Source organism: Pongo pygmaeus, chromosome 5 (assembly GCF_028885625.2).
Source record: "Pongo pygmaeus isolate AG05252 chromosome 5, NHGRI_mPonPyg2-v2.0_pri, whole genome shotgun sequence".
Lineage (NCBI taxonomy): Eukaryota > Metazoa > Chordata > Mammalia > Primates > Hominidae > Pongo > Pongo pygmaeus.
Genome location: NC_072378.2, coordinates 34,582,268 through 34,596,341, shown reverse-complemented (window position 1 = coordinate 34,596,341; position 14,074 = coordinate 34,582,268).

Genomic DNA, 14,074 nt, shown 5'->3' with positions numbered 1-14,074 from the left:
GTCGCCCGCCCACTCCTCGCAGTCCCGGACGGAGGAGGTGTGGGAAGGCACGCACAGAGGAGTCACGAAGGAGCTTCTCGCGGGGGGTGGTGACGGGTGGCGGTATCCTTCTTCCCTGGTACAGGGGTCCCAGGGAGAGTCACCTCTAGGGGCTTCCAGGGCGTGTGGGTCCGGCCTCCCCCCCAGGGCGTGTGGGGGTGGACGGGGGTCCACGCGGGCCTAGGGGGTGAAGAGAAACGCGCTCGTTAGAGAATTCCGCGGCCTACACGCCGCCCCCTCACTAAAATAGAGAGCTGGTAGATTTCCCCTGGGCGGACAGGTGTCAGCATGTGCCTTTCAGTGTCAACCCGCGTGTGGCTGATTGGTGAGATAAAGTCTTGTGAAATTCAAACGTGAAACTTGTGAAATTCAAAGTGTTTTATTAATGGCCACCAGCGAGCCATGATCAAGGTGGAGCCTTCCAGCGAAACCAACGATTGGCTCGTTGGCAGGTACACCCAAGGGAGGCTTCATGCCTTGAGGTGACTTAGATGGTGTTCTGGAGATACGCAGACCCACTTGGGGACCTGGGCCCTTCCGCTGGGACTGTAAATAAAAATAAAAGGTGGGCCAGAGGTCGCCTGGAAGCGCTTTGAGGGCAGGGGCCGAGCACGCAGGCCGTCTCCGCCACGCCTGGCCCGCCCGGCGCCCGGCTTAACAAAGACTTGTTGCACCGAGCGAGAAGGAAGCCAAAGGGGAAGATGGCGGGGAGGGCGGTGGGGGAGGAAAGGGCGCAGGCGGAGAGGCGCGCCCTGCAGGCCGGCCCGGGGCCTTCTCGGGCGCACCTCCCGCGCCCGGTCCCCGAGGCGGCCTTCCACACCTCCTGTGATGCAGGGAATCGAAATGCGCTCCAGTGACACACGGCTGTGACTCATGTTTTTCTCTGCTCCCCTTCTTCCTCCCCGGTCAGCCGAGGCCCTGGCCCAGCCCCCTCCTCAGGGGGCGAGCCGGCGGTGGAGGGGACGCAGGAAAGCCCTCGGCCCGGCGCGGAGGCGGGGTGGGGAGCGGCGGGCTGGGCCTCGCAGTTGCAGGAATGTGGCAGGAATGTTTCCGGTGGGGGTGGGGAGCGGGCGGGGGGTGGGCCCAGCCCCCACCCGTGCGGCGGGAAGCGCTCGGGGCCCGGGCAGCACGTGCTCGGCCGGGTGGGGGCGGGGGCGCCTGGGCGGGAAGGCGCCAGGGGCCGGGAGCGCGGGTTCAAAGGGGAGGGCGCGGGCCTGGGGCCGGCCCGGCCTAGGGGTGGGCCCGGAGGCCGCCCTCTGCGCGCCGGCTCCCCGCCCCGCGTCCAGGTGAAACGCAGTTCCTGAGAAGTCCCGGGGCCGCCCCTGGAGGGGAGAGGAAGTCACCAAAGGGCGGCCCGAGGGGAGGGGAGGAGAGGGCGGCGGGGCCCGCGAAGAAGGCTGGGGGAGGGGCGGCCTGCCCCTTTGTCTGGCGGGTGGGTGGGGGTGGGGCGGGTGGATCGCGCCGCTCCCTCCATCTTTGTGCCCTGGGCCCCGAGCGCGCGCTTAGTAGGCCGTGAGTGGTGGTGGCTGGAGGGCGTTCGGTTTCGAGCGCGGGAACCTCTGCGGCATGGCATGGAGGCGCGATCCCTCAGCCTCCAGCACCCCGTCCCAGGTCACAGGCTCCCCGCCAGCACCCTTGGACCCAGGTCTGGGCTCGGGCTGCCCCCCAGAACTGCGCGCCCCTCCACTTCGCGCTCTTCAAGGCCGCGGAGGCTGCTAGGCCCGGGCCCCGGACTGGCGGCCTGGCGGCTGGAGAGGTGCGGAGAGGGTCCTGTCGGTCCCCTCTCTCGGGTACATCTCTCCCCGTCCGTGTGGGACGGGCGGCCGCCCCTGAGACGGGGAGGGGAGAGGGACTTCCGCCTCGAGTGGGCTGTGGGAAAACTTGGCCAACTTTTTGGCCCACTTCTAGCAAGCCGACTCGATCTTATTTTTCCTACTCTTATTTTCCCCTCGGCCTGATTTCTTCAGCGAATTGTTTTTTACCTTGTATTGTGTGTATTTTTGTAAGCCACCTCAAACCCTTTCTGGAAGGAGGCAGGTATAAATAAATTCGTAGGCAAATAAATATAGTAGCTTGTTCCCCTCCAGGATTACCCACACCCTTGAAATCCAAATAACTCTCTACTCACTGACCCCCACCTCCACGCTTTCTGGATTGTAAATGCCTTGAATTCACTGCCTTTCCTTTCTTTCCCCTTTAAATAAGTATTAAGTAGAAGAGCGAGTGGTAGGGATAAAAAGACGGGTAGGATCTAGTCGTTGTCTCAGCGAATTTCACGTCTAGGGAAATCAGAATCAGGCCTGCACTAGAAAAAACTGAATAGCAGTACGGGAGATGCCATGTTAGAAAACATTTCATTCAGTAGTTATTGAGAATCTACTGTGTAGCAGGAACTGGGCCAAATTCTTGGGGTACAATTAATGAACAAAGTCCCCTGCACTCTTGAAACTTGGACCAAGGGGTCAGGCGCTTAAAGACTTAGGAGGAACTACAGGAGGAGAGGATGGGAGCCCAGGGTGGTCAGGAAGTCCTGGAGGAGACGGGCTTGAGCAGGCCTTCATGAGACTTGGATAGGTGGGTGGCTGAGGAGTTGGGGACAGGGCAAGCAGGAAGAGGGAGTTATTCCAGGCCAAGGACATGGTCAAGGCCCAGGGGGTTGAGTTGGTCGATACCAGAACCCGTCTTCCCCACAGGAAGCATTTTCTGTTATTGGAGTCAACCTATACAGTTTCCTCAAGGACGACCCAGTGAGCTTCAGTGAAACCAAAGGGAATGTCCAGGGAATGGGGAGTTTGAGTCTTTATATTTTGGGACGCTGACTCTTAAGCTCATTTTCTAGATGAGTAGGTGAAAAAACTAATGTGGATGGTTCCATTTAGTTATATTAAGTATTCAGCTTGATGCATTTTCACAAAGTGAACACCTTTGTGTCACCAGCATGCAGACCAAGAAATACAACATCTCCAGTACCCCTGTGTAACCACCATCCCAACTTAAGCAGCGTTTCGTTTCACCTGTTCGTGCACACGTAGGGAGGGATATGGAGTCTTACATTATGTATTCTCCTGGGTTAGTTTCCTTTGCTTACCCTTATGTCTGTGAGGTTCATCCATGCTATTATGTGTGGCTGCAGAATGTTCATTCTCAGGGCTGCTTAGTGACGTGATATGAATGTACCACAATTTTATATCCATTCTGTTGAAGGACATTTGGATAGTTTCTGGCGGGGGGCTATTATGAATAGTGCTGCCATGAATGTTCTAGAATATATCTTGGTGAGTAGATGTGCAAATTTCTGTTGGGTACGTGCCTAGGAGAGGAATTATTGGATCACAGGATGTGTATGCTCAGCCTCAGCAGACGAGCAGGGCACTTCAGAGTGAAAGCGGCACTATTAATACTTATGGCCAGACAACAGGCATAAACCTGACCTGGCCCCTATCAACCAGGACTGACCCAGGCCGGTAGGAGGTAGGGCTACCCTGGTACACAATGTTTGACCACGCTTCTCAAGAGTCACCCAGCTACTAGTGCATCTGGTCATCTGGCAGGATCAGGCTTCCAGGCTCTGCTGACCACAAGTTCTGCTGCCAGCAAGGCTGGCAGGCCTAGAAGGGGAGGAGGGCCTCTGCTGCTTCCAACTTTCGAGGGAAAAACTCTCAAGTGAAAAGGAGGGCCCAGGAATCAGGGCCCTCTCCGCCTTCCTACTGTGAGCTAATGACCCACCTTGCATGGCCCCAAGATGCCATGGACTTTTCAGCTTACTTCTTCAGGGCTGAATCCCCAAGGAAGCCCAGCTCCTCTCCAATCCCTGAAGAAATCTAAGGAGAGAATGGAGTTGATAAGTATATACTGAATGCATATGTTCTCTCAGATCCCTCCACATCCCTACTGGTGAGTGATACTGTTGCCCCATTTCACAAGTATTAAAACCAAGTCTTGGCCGGGTGCGGTGGCTCAAGCCTGTAATCCCAGCACTTTGGGAGACTGAGGTGGGCGGATCACCTTAGGTCGGAAGTTTGAGACCAGCCTGGCCAACATGGGGAAACCCCATCTGTACTAAAAATACAAAAATAAGCCGAGCTTGGTGACGCATGCGTGTAATCCCAGCTACCCGGGAGGCTGAGGCAGGAAAATCACTTGAACCTGGGAGGCAGAGGTTGCCGTGAGCCAGGATGGCGCCACTGCACTCCAGCCTGGGCAACAGAGACTCCCTCTCAAAAAAATAACCAAACAAGTCTTGGGGCAGTTAAATATAAATAGCTAAGGATTTTGCCTCTTTTCGCTCTACTGCTTCTATTCCCAGGCTGGATGGGCTTGCTGCCTCCTCCCAGCCTGGCCAGATGGATCCCTCCAGGTACCACCACCAAGGGTGTGGTCTTGAAATGAGTAGCTACATTCCTGTCCTCAAGGGGCTTGCATTGAGTGGGGTGCACGAGGGGATAGACAAGTACACGGGCAATTCCACCAGCGTGGTACATGCTGTAATGCGAGCCTGAGGAAGCACAGGGCAGGCGACCAGGGCATGGGTGGAGCATCCCAGGAGGCCTAGGAAGCAGGCAGGTGGGAGCAGTAGGGTGTTTGGCATGGGGCTGGACTTGGGCCTGTGAGAGATGTGGTGGGCAGGTATTTGGTATGCACCATGCCCTACATTCCTTTGAAGCAAGTTTTGGATATGAATTGGGTCCCATCAAAGAAAGAAATTTGGGGCCAGGCGCAGTGGCTCATGCCTGTAATCCCAGCATTTTGGGAGGCCGTGGCAGAAGAATCATTTGAAGTCAGGAGTTTGAGACCAGCCTGACCACATGGTGAAACCCGTCTCTACTAAAATTACAAAAAAACTTAGCCAGGCATGGTGGCACATGCCTGTGATCTCAGCTACTCGAGAGGCTGAGGCAAGAGGACTGCTTAAACCCTGGAGGCAGAGGTTACAGTGAGCTGAGATCGTGCTACCGCACTCCAGCCTGGGCGACAGAGTAAGACTCCGTCTCAAAAACATAAACAAATAAAATAATAAATAAATAAAGTGACTGGGCGCAGTGGCTCAAGCCTGTAATCCCAGCACTTTGGGAGGCCGAGGCGGGTGGATCACCTGAGGTCGGGAGTTCGAGACCAGCCTGACCAACATGGAGAATCCTCGTCTCTACTAAAAATACAAAATTAGCTGGGCGTGCTGGTGCATGCCTGTAATCCGAGCTACTCGGGAGGCTGAGGCAGGAGAATTGCTTGAACCCGGGAGGCGAAGGTTGTGGTGAGCCGACATTGTGCCATTGCTATCCAGCCTGGGCAACAAGAGCGAAACTCCGTCTCAAAAAAAATAAAAATAATAAAGTGAAATTTGGTGGGAGGAAGTGCAGAGGGAAATATTGCTGTGTGGGCTGTGGAGATAGGGTTTTCTACAAGACATCCAGCATCTAGTCACTAGCTTCATGGTGTTCAAGAGGCAGCTGCAGTGGCACAAGGCCTCCTGACCCTAGATCAGATCTCAACCATGCCCGTGGGGCCTCCTGATTCTGTACCCTCCTCATCAGGGCAGAGGCCAGGCCGGCAGTTCAATCATGTTGTTCCAATGGGTCCAGCATGGAGCCGGCTCCTCCAGTTCTTCCAATGGTTTTGTAAGCACCTAATTCCTGGCATTCAGTCTCTCTACATGAAACCTAAGGCATGTTTCTCCTCTGCTCAGATTCCTCCAGGGTCTCTCATCTCATACGGTAAAAAGAGAGGCCTCCAAGGCCCTGCAGTCTGCCTTCTGACCTCATCTCCTACCTGTTGCTCTCTCTGCTTCAGCCACATGGGCCACTTGATGTTCCCCAGGCCTGCCAGGCATGAGCCCATCACAGGGCCTTTGCACTTGCTGTGCCCTCTGCCTGGCATGCTTTTCCCCTGATGTCCTCAGGGCTTGCCCTCTCACTGCCTTCAGGTCTCTGTTCAGCATTACTCATCTACACTATTTACAACTATACATCTCTAGCCAGGCCCAGCACTTTGAGAGGTCGAGGTGGGCAGATCACTTGAGAGTTTGAGACAAGCCTTGCCAACATGATGAAACCGTGTCTCTACTAAAAATACAAAAAAATTAGCCAGCCGTTGTGGTGCATGCCTGTAATCCCAGCTATTTAGGAGGCTGAGGCACGAGAATCATTTGAACCCAAGAGGCAGAGTTTGCAGTGAGCTGAGATCAGGGCACTGCACTCTAGCCTGGGGGACAGATCTAGACTCTGTCTCAAACAAACAGCCTGTACATCTCCCCTTATAATCCCCCATCCACTTGACCATGCTTTATTTTTTTCTTGTAACACTTATCAATTTCTAACATAAATAAACTCATCTATTTAACTGCTATCAGGTATAAATATGTGTAGTATTTTCTGTGCAGTTCCCTCCACTGGAAAGCCAGCTCCATTAAGTTAAGGAATTTTATCTTTTGTGTCCTTGGGGTATCCCTAGGACCTAATGTAGTGTTCAAACTAAAAAAAAAAAAAAAAAATGCGTTGAATGAAGAATGATTAGCCAGAGTGCTTTCTGTTATCCGCAAAGGCCAAGCCACAGGGCATCTGTCCCCAAACCTCAAGGCAAAGAAGAGGTCAGGGAACCCAGCAATCATCATGGGAATGGCAGGGTGGCCAAGCCTGAGACAGGTGGGAGGGCTTTTGCACCTTCCAGAAATAGGCGCTTTTTTTTTTTTTGAGGTGGAGTTTCACTCTTGTTGCCCAGGCCGGAGTGCAATGGCGCGATCTTGGCTCACCCCAACCTCTGCCTCCCAGGTTCAAGTGATTCTCCTGCCTCAGCTTCCCAAGTAGCTGGGATTACAGGCATGTGCCACCGCGCCTGGCTAATTTTGTATTTTTAGTAGAGACAAGGTTTCCCCATGTTGGTCAGGCCGGTCTTGAACCCCTCATCTCAGGTGATCCGCCCACCTTGGCCTCCCAAAGTGCTGGGATTACAGGCGTGAGCCACGGCGCCCGGCCCAGGAAATTGGTTTTTTCACTTGATCTCAGGTTTAGTCACAGGAGCTGGCAGCCATCCGACAACAACCACTTTGTCCCTTTGGTTGGGGCAGACTGGCTGGTTTGCTTGTTGGTGACCAGGCCGTGGTGGCAGCTCACCAGACTGTGAGTTGGGCTGGATGAGTGCAAGATTTTGGCTTTTTGTGGAACAAAATCATTTCCCTTTGGTCTGAGTAACGTGCAGTCCACAGTCCAATGTTACAGGGTCTGCAGGTAAAATGCCCCCAAACACGATGCCCCTTTCCACACAGGACCAGCTGAAAACACATGCACTGCTAAGCTGTGTAGCCTGTGAAAGCCCCATTCGTGTGACCCGGTAGAAGGAAGCCTGTTAGGATGGCTACTGCACACACATGTGACCCCATTACCCAGGTGCTGGCGTGTTTTCTGGAATCCAGCTTGAGGCCTGGGCTGGGTTTGCCTCCCAGGCCACACACCAGGATTGGAAGTCCATGTCAGCTCACTAGCCAGCATTAGGATGTGGGGGGTCAAGTCCTGTAACTTTAGCCACTGCTGCTACCCATGTCACACCCACTGGGGAACAGGCACTGACTGAAGTTTCAGGGGATTCTCATGTGGTCTTTAACTTATTTCTCTTGTTTCTATTTCTTGCCTGTTTTTTTTTTTTTTTCTTTTTTTTGAAATGGAGTCTCACTCTGTCACCCAGGCTGGAGTGCAGTGGCGTGATCTTGGCTCACTGCAACCTCCACCTCCCAGGTTCAAGCGATTCTCTTGCCTCAGCCTCCCAAGTAGCTGGTATTACAGGCTTGCGGCACCACACCTGGCTAATTTTTGTATTTTTAGTAGAGACGTGGTTTCACCATGTTGGTCAGGCTGGTCTCGAACTCCTGACCTCGTGATCTGCCCACCTTGGCCTCCCAAAGTGCTAGGATTACAGGTGTGAGTCACCGTGCCCAGCCTCTTTTTTTTTTTTGAGACAGAGTCTCACTCTGTCACCCAGGCTCCAGGCTGGAGTGCAGTGGCGTGATCTTGGCTCAGGGCAACCTCTGCCACCTGGGTTCAAGCAATTCTTTTTTTTTTTTTTTGAGATGGAGTCTTGCTTTGTCACCCAGGCTGGAGTGCAGTGGTGTGATCTTGGCTCACTGCAACCTCCACCTCCCGGGTTTGACCGATTCTTCTGCCTTAGCCTCCCAAGCAGCTGGGATTACAGGCGCGTGCCACCACGCCCAGCTAATTTTGTATTTTTAGTAGACAGGGTTTCACCATATTGGCCAGGCTGGTCTGGAACTCCCGACCTCGTGATCCCACCTCGGCCTCCCAAAGTGCTGGGAATACACTCGTGAGCCACAGCGCCTGGCTGGGGTTCAAGCAATTTTTATGTCTCTGCCTCCTGAGTAGCTGGGATTATAAATTTGCGCCACCACGCCTAGCTAATTTTTCTGTATTTTTAGCAGAGACAGAGTTTCACCATATTGGCCAGGCTGGTCGTGAACTCCTGACCTCAAGTGATCCACCCACCTCAGCCTCCCAAAGTGCTAGGATTACAGGCGTGAGTCACCACACCTGGCCTCTTTCCTGCTTTCTAAGCCAGGTGGGAATGTGTCGTGGGCTGTGGAGGGGGAACAGTGACCTCAGGTCTGGCTGCCCTGAGCCTCCAAGCCTGACTGTTCTCCATCATTAGCTGTGGGCAGGCTCCCTCCCACCGCAGTCTGGGTTTGCATGAGTTTTGGGTCATTTCCTTCTGCCTCTACAGGCTGCACCATTTACTGAAGGTGTGTCACGGCTAGGGGACACTGCCCTGATTAGGGAGTCATGTGAGACCAGGACTCCAGGCCACCCTGTGTCCTCACCCTGAACCTTTCTCAAGGCTGAGTATGGTATTGGGGTCTCCATCCTAGAAGGGGCAGGAGGGTACGCTGCCTGCCTGAAACCAGAAGTACAGGGGTGCCTGGGGTGGGACATACAGCCCCACAAGCTGTGGGCCAAAGTCAGGAGATGGAACTGAGAGCCGGGTGGAGGTCGAGGGGCGAAGGTCTGGGCTGAGGTCTGGGCTGGGGTGGAGGTGGGCTAGGGGAAAGGGGCCAACACCAAGCTGGAGATTTGTGGGAAGCCTCCAAGGCTTTGTTTTGTTCTTCTCCACACCCACAAGCTTTGCACCAGGGCCTAAGGGGACCTTGGCGCTCAGCAAAAGTTTGGTGAATGGATGGTTGAATGAGAGTGAAAGGGGCTGGGGGAGGGGTAGAGGAAGTGGGTAGCTGGGGGAGGGGAGGAAAGCAGAGTGGGGGAGGGGAGGTAGCCACTGGCGGGAGAGCGGAGGAGGGAGGCAGGCCAAGCTGGGCAAGCCTGCTGGTCTGGAATCTGGCTAGGAGATGGTGGTGGGGAGTGGCCCAGCTGGCTCCCTCTTCCACGCCAGCCTCCTCTCCTGCTCCCTGCCCACCCAGTCCTCAGGTCTTTCCGCCACCCATAAATCCTGGGGGTCGATATGCCCTCTAAGACCTAGTTAGTCCTCTCTGTAAATTGGGTTGGAGCCTCTTTATTTTCTTACTTTCTAGGAACCCAGCCACTAGGGGGTCTCTAGAATACCTGAGTGGCCTAGGGGGTGAGCAGCGTGAATCTGGTGGCCAGCCCAGGCTGGGACACCTCCCAACTCCTGCCTTCTCTCTGAGGTCTGCTGGATGGTGGGAAATACAGCTACTGGGAACTGGGCATGCCTTGCAGTCTGGGGTGGGATCTATAAGGGAGACTGGTAAGCTAGCGAGCAGAGAAACTCCAGGGCCTTGCCTGCTGGCAGCTGCCCGGGACTCCCTGGAAGAGCAGTGGAGCTCGCCATGGGCAGTGTCAGGCAGGAGCTGCTGACATTCAGGTTTCTGTGTCATCATACAGGGGGCCTGTTGAGTTCCCCGGCTTTTGGTGAGGGGCAAGGGCGGGTCTGCATCCCAAGGCTGGTCCTGCTGCCGCTTGTCTGGGCACTTCTGGGCCTGCTCTCATCTCCCACCTCCAGCCTTGCTGCAGTCTCAATCCTGGACCCACAGGTCCCCCAGGAAGGGCTGGTTGTTGATCCCAATACTTCTCGTGTTTGTGGGCCTGTTGCCTACCAGCCCAGGTGGAGGTGGAGTGTGTAACAGTGATCAACAGCTCCTCTCGAAGCAGCTTCTTGACTTGGGGCCCTCTCCTCCACCCCTGCTCCCTGGGATCTGTGCGCATTTCAGATGCATCCTTTCATATCATTTTTGCCCTTGGCTGGAAGGGGCTTTGAGGGTAGGATGGCTGTTGTGGGCAGAAAAGAGGACCAGTCGTCTTTTTTTTTGAGACGGATTTTTGCTCTCGTTGCCCAGGCTGGAGTGCAATGGCGTGGTCTCAGCTCACCGCAACCTCCGGAAAAGAGGGCCAGTTTTTCTCCCAGTTCCCAAAGAGGTGTGGTGGGGTTGGCACCTGGAACCTGGTGGCCCCACCCACCTCAGCATTGGCCTGGGTCCATCTTAAGAGGGTAGCTTGGTCTTCTGGAAGTCTACAATGCTTTTCTTTGAAGAGCTTAAAGCACCTACTACGTAGTGAAACAGAAGCCTGAGAAGGTTAAGTATCTTGCTGTAGCAAGGAGTAGAAATGGATAAAAGACGGAGGGTCTGGGGGTGGGGTGGGGCATAGGCCGCCTTTGGTGGCCATAAGAGTTGGGGGTGGAGAGGATGTGACTCTGAGATTGGGGGCCTGTGCCCTGCCTGCTGCTGCAGACAGGTGAGATAAGGATAACATTTAATGAGTGCCTCATAGCCTCAGATGCATAACTCCAATCCACACTGGAGGAAAATGCCGTTATTCAGCAAGGTCAGGTGAATTGCGAAGGCCAGTGGCCAAGCCTGGACTCAGATTGCAGGTAATCTGCAGGTCTTACCTGTAGCCTGACTCCTGTCCTCACCACTCGGTCAGGGCTGCCCAGGGCAGACCACCCCCACTTAGCGCTTCCTATCCCAGCCCCTTTGCCCGCCTCTACTTTCCTTATATTCCACAGCCCACATCTAACATCAAGACTCTGCTGCCCATTGCTATAGCCATTAGGCACATGTGGCCACTGAGTGCTGGAAATGTGTTCAGGCTGAGCTGAAATGTGCTGGAAGTATAAGTACTCACTGGATTTACAAGGCTTAGTACAAAAAAAGAAAAAAGAAAAACAAAAACTCAATAGTTTTTTGTATATTGATTACATGTTGAAATGGTAACATCTGGATATATTGGAGTAAATAGAATATATTATTAAAGTTAATTTTGGCCAAGCCCAGTGGCTCACGCCTGTAATCTCAGGGCTTTGGAAGGCTGAGGCAGGAGCATCAGGAATTGGAGGCTGCAGTGTGAGGTATGATTGCACCACTGCACTCCAGCCTGGACCACAAAGTAGAGACCCGGTTCCTTAAGGAACCCTTTAAGAAGACCCGGTTCCTTAAAAAAAAAAATTAAAATTGGCCGGGCGTGGTGGCTCACGCCTGTAATCCCAGCACTTTGGGAGGTCAAGGCGGGTGGATCACCTGAGGTCAGGAGTTCGAGATCAGCCTGACCAACATGGAGAAACCCCATCTCTACTAAAAATATAAAATTAGCCGGGAGTGGTGGTGAATACCTGTAATCCCAGCTACTTGGGAGGCTGAGGCAGGGGAATTGCTTGAATTCAGGAGGCAGAGGTTGTGGTGAGTTGACATCATTGCATTCCAGCCTGGGCAACAAGAGCGAAACTCGGTCTCAAAAAAAAAAAATTAAAGTTAATTTCATGTGTTTCTTTTTACCATCTTAACATGGTTACTACAAAATTAAACATTACATTCGTGGCTTCCCTTCTATTTCTATCGGGCAGCACTAGCCTAGATCATTTGCTTATTTTGTGTTTATCATCTCCCTCACCTAACTAGAATGCCAGTTCCTGGAAGGCAGGGGTTAATATATTTTGTTTACTGTCCTGCTTTGTTTACCGTCTTGTCCCAGGTTTTTATAACTTGGCATATAGTCGGTGTTTAATAAATATTTCTGTAATTGAATCCCATCGATTGATTCTAGGGCAAACTTAGAGGATGAGGAGGAGAGCCTGGGGGCAGGAGGGAGTTCATCCCTAGTCCCCCCGGGCGCTGCAGGACCTCAAATTGCCCTCCTCCTTCTGCCATACCCCACGAGGCTCCACAAGGTTACGTGGAAGACCCTCAGGGGTCCTTCTTTACACCTCATGGGAGAAGTGGGTCTGGGGTCTGGCCGTAGGTGAGCAACGCTAGCTTTTGGAAGCTGGAAAAGGGACTGCCCTGTGGAGGGGCCGGGTCCAGGCTGCTGGACCCTCGATACCCCGCTCGCCCATCCCCACAGGGACGCGCAGGCCCGGCCCAGGAGTGCGGGCAGCGGCCGCGTACCAGGAGCCGGCCGGGGGTGTGCGTGCTGCTGTCTGCGGGGAGGGCTTGGGTGGGGGGGTGTGTGCAGCTAGGGCTCACACAAGGTCACTGTGTCAAAGCAGCGTTTCGAACACTTTCTCTTTCCCTGCGATTCGACTGCGGCTCCGAAAGCCCCTTCCGCAGGGACTTCCCTCCGCGCCTGACTCACGCTGCCTCATGCGTGTGACTCAGGCCGGCGCCGCGCCAGCCCCGGCCCCGCCCCCGCCTGCCACCCGGCCCGCCGCCCAGCGCAGGGGAGGGCGGCCCGGCAGGGGCGGGGCCACGGCGGGCAGAGGGGGCGGAGCTCGGGAGTGGCAAAGAAACTGAGCCTTAGGAGGATGCACCCTTGTGAGCCTGCTATAGGGAAAGACTGAGTGAAATGAAGACAGCGACTGAGTGAGGGAGACAAGAAGACTGAGAAAAAAGGGAGAGACAAAGTGGGGAAGGACACAGAGGAAAGGGGCCATAGCCTTCCTGAGAGGAGGCCAGGGGAGGCCCAGCTAAGGCAGACAGAAGGTGGGAGGGTGGGAGAGCTGAGCAGTGAGGGGAGAGAGGAGAAAGGAGGGAGGACGGGAAGCATGGGGTGCTGGACTGCTCCGCGCTCTGCTCGCGCCTTGGGGCTGGGATTGTATTAGGAGGCTGGGCGGAGGGCCTCAAAGCCTGGCTCTCCTCTAGCTCCACCTTCCCAGCTCTGTGGCAGCCGGTAGGTTACTTCATGTCTCTGGGCCTCAGTCTTCTCATCTGCGAAATGGCATGGAGCAGGATAATCCTGCTTCCCTATGCTTGTTATTCTTCCTTCGCCCCGCGCCTTCCCCTCCCATGCCGACTTCTTGGCCCGGGCTCCCTTACCAGCTGGCTTTCTGTTGAGCAGCACCCATGCAGCCGACCTGAGGGGAGGCGAGAGAGAAGTCAGGGTACTCCTGGCACAGTCAGACTCCTTGGTCTGACTGTGGCTATGCCCCCTCATGATGTCAGCTCGGGAACACTGCATTTTCCCATTGCCCTTTCAGCCCAGAAGTTGCAGTGGCTTGTCATCATTGCTGGTCCCAATACCCAGGATGATCCCCTTCACCCTGCCCCCACCCCTATCGTCCTTCCATTAAAGCCTCTTGTACCCTTTGGTTGGATTCCATTTCCTGCCTGGGCCCTGTTTGCTATACAGCAGGGTGAGCACTAAGTGAGGTAGCACAGGACTTAGCATCCATTAAGTGCTCAATAAATCACAGCTCTTACCATCATCATCCTGCTTCTTCAAGAATAGGGGTGTGGGCAAAAATGATAATCTTGAGGGGCATGATGCACAGTCTAAAAAAGCTGTTTTTTTTTTTTTTTTGAGGCAAAGGTTTGCTCTCTTGCCCAGGCTGGAACGCAGCGGCATGATGGAACCTCACTGGACCCTCGAACTCCTAGGCTCACAGCATCCTCCCACCTCAGCCTCCCAGGTAGCTGGGACTACAGGTGCACACCACCAGGCCCGGCTAATTTTTACATTTTTTTTTTTTTTTTTTTGAGACGGAGTTTCACTCTTGTTGCCCCGGCTGGAGTGCAATGGCGTGATCTCGGGTCACCGAAACCTCCACCTCCCAGGTTCAAGTGATTCTCCTGCCTCAGCCTCCTGAGTAGCTGGGATTAGAAGCATGCACCACCACGCCTGGCTTATTTTATATT